The following is a 3,363-nucleotide window of genomic DNA, read 5'->3' as shown; positions in this document are numbered from 1 at the left end:
GATTAGTTAGAAGTCCCTTTCCTATAAAATTCCACCAAGCTATTATTAGGGGGTTGTACTAGTGGAATTTCCCAAACATGGATTTTGGGGCTCATTTTTAGTGCCTGAAATAATTCTCTATAGTTTTCGAATTTTTTTTGCACACATGAACTCTAAAATTTTCGTTTTGTTGCGATCTTATATCTTTTTTGTTTACGAGGAAAAATGGGAGAGCACAAGTTTGGACCCGAAAAAAAAAAAAATTTGAACATCCCAAATGGAAAAGCACAAATGCTGAGAGAGATAATTCCAAAAAGCAAAAAGTGGGTTGGTAAATATCCAACCACTTGAGAATTTGATTTTTTCTACTCCCCCTAATTTTTGGATCATTAGGCCACTTGCAAACTCAACATGCATGTGGCATGCACATCCACCACACTTAAAGCATGTTGGGATCAGTTAGAAGTCCCTTTCCTATAAAATTCCACCAAGCTATTATTAGGGGGTTGTACTAGTGGAATTTCCCTAACATGGATTTTGGGGTTCATTTGTAGTGCCTGAAATAATTCTCTATAGTTTTCGAATTTTTTTTGCACACATGAACTCTAAAATTTTCGTTTGGTGGCAATCTTATATCTATTTTGTTTACGAGGAAAAATGGGAGAGCACAAGTTTGGACCCAAAAAAAAAAAAAAATTTGAACATCCCAAATTGAAATGCACAAATGCTGAGAGAGATAATTCCACAAAGCAAAAAGTGATTTTTAAGGATAGGCAAAAAGTGGGTTGGTAAATATCCAACCACTTGAGAATTTGATTTTTTCTAGTCCCCCTAATTTTTTGATCATTAGGCCACTTGCATCCTCAACATGCTTGTGGCATGCACATCCACCACACTTAAAGCATGTTGGGATCAGTTAGAAGTCCCTTTCTTATAAAATTCCACCAAGCTATTTTTAGGGGGTTGTACTAGTGGAATTTCCCAAACATGGATTTTGGGGCTCATTTTTAGTGCCTGAAATAATTATCTATGGTTATCGAAACTTTTTTGCACACATGAACTCTAAAATTTTCGTTTTGTTGCGATCTTATATCTATTTTGTTTACGAGGAAAAATGGGAGAGCACAACTTTGGACCCGAAAAAAAAAAAAAATTTGAACATCCCAAATGGAAATGCACAAATGCTGAGAGAGATAATTCCAAAAAGCAAAAAGTGATTTTTAAGGATAAGCAAAAAGTGGGTTGGTAAATATCCAACCACATGAGAATTGGACTTTTTCAACTCCCCCTAATTTTTGGATCATTAGGCCACTTGCATCCTCAACTTGCTTGTGGCATGCACATCAACCACACATAAAGCATGTTGGGATTAGTTAGAAGTCCCTTTCCTATAAAATTCCACCAAGCTATTATTAGGGGGTTGTACTAGTGGAATTTCCCAAACATGGATTTTGGGGCTCATTTTTAGTGCCTGAAATAATTCTCTATAGTTTTCGAATTTTTTTTGCACACATGAACTCTAAAATTTTCGTTTTGTTGCGATCTTATATCTTTTTTGTTTACGAGGAAAAATGGGAGAGCACAAGTTTGGACCCGAAAAAAAAAAAATTTGAACATCCCAAATGGAAAAGCACAAATGCTGAGAGAGATAATTCCAAAAAGCAAAAAGTGGGTTGGTAAATATCCAACCACTTGAGAATTTGATTTTTTCTACTCCCCCTAATTTTTGGATCATTAGGCCACTTGCAAACTCAACATGCATGTGGCATGCACATCCACCACACTTAAAGCATGTTGGGATCAGTTAGAAGTCCCTTTCCTATAAAATTCCACCAAGCTATTATTAGGGGGTTGTACTAGTGGAATTTCCCTAACATGGATTTTGGGGTTCATTTGTAGTGCCTGAAATAATTCTCTATAGTTTTCGAATTTTTTTTGCACACATGAACTCTAAAATTTTCGTTTGGTGGCAATCTTATATCTATTTTGTTTACGAGGAAAAATGGGAGAGCACAAGTTTGGACCCAAAAAAAAAAAAAATTTGAACATCCCAAATTGAAATGCACAAATGCTGAGAGAGATAATTCCACAAAGCAAAAAGTGATTTTTAAGGATAGGCAAAAAGTGGGTTGGTAAATATCCAACCACTTGAGAATTTGATTTTTTCTAGTCCCCCTAATTTTTTGATCATTAGGCCACTTGCATCCTCAACATGCTTGTGGCATGCACATCCACCACACTTAAAGCATGTTGGGATCAGTTAGAAGTCCCTTTCTTATAAAATTCCACCAAGCTATTTTTAGGGGGTTGTACTAGTGGAATTTCCCAAACATGGATTTTGGGGCTCATTTTTAGTGCCTGAAATAATTATCTATGGTTATCGAAACTTTTTTGCACACATGAACTCTAAAATTTTCGTTTTGTTGCGATCTTATATCTATTTTGTTTACGAGGAAAAATGGGAGAGCACAACTTTGGACCCGAAAAAAAAAAAAAATTTGAACATCCCAAATGGAAATGCACAAATGCTGAGAGAGATAATTCCAAAAAGCAAAAAGTGATTTTTAAGGATAAGCAAAAAGTGGGTTGGTAAATATCCAACCACATGAGAATTGGACTTTTTCAACTCCCCCTAATTTTTGGATCATTAGGCCACTTGCATCCTCAACTTGCTTGTGGCATGCACATCAACCACACATAAAGCATGTTGGGATTAGTTAGAAGTCCCTTTCCTATAAAATTCCACCAAGCTATTATTAGGGGGTTGTACTAGTGGAATTTCCCAAACATGGATTTTGGGGCTCATTTTTAGTGCCTGAAATAATTCTCTATAGTTTTCGAATTTTTTTTGCACACATGAACTCTAAAATTTTCGTTTTGTTGCGATCTTATATCTTTTTTGTTTACGAGGAAAAATGGGAGAGCACAAGTTTGGACCCGAAAAAAAAAAGAATTTGAACATCCCAAATGGAAAAGCACAAATGCTGAGAGAGATAATTCCAAAAAGCAAAAAGTGGGTTGGTAAATATCCAACCACTTGAGAATTTGATTTTTTCTACTCCCCCTAATTTTTGGATCATTAGGCCACTTGCAAACTCAACATGCATGTGGCATGCACATCCACCACACTTAAAGCATGTTGGGATCAGTTAGAAGTCCCTTTCCTATAAAATTCCACCAAGCTATTATTAGGGGGTTGTACTAGTGGAATTTCCCTAACATGGATTTTGGGGTTCATTTGTAGTGCCTGAAATAATTCTCTATAGTTTTCGAATTTTTTTTGCACACATGAACTCTAAAATTTTCGTTTGGTGGCAATCTTATATCTATTTTGTTTACGAGGAAAAATGGGAGAGCACAAGTTTGGACCCAAAAAAAAAAAAA

The sequence above is a fragment of the Aristolochia californica genome, unplaced genomic scaffold (assembly GCF_029961685.1).
Source record: "Aristolochia californica isolate CCGP_79_NKW_82.1479 unplaced genomic scaffold, dmAriCali1.0.hap1 SCAF_6, whole genome shotgun sequence".
Classification (NCBI taxonomy): Eukaryota; Viridiplantae; Streptophyta; class Magnoliopsida; order Piperales; family Aristolochiaceae; genus Aristolochia; species Aristolochia californica.
The sequence above is the reverse complement of the archived record's forward strand: the minus strand, read 5'-3'. Positions refer to the sequence as shown.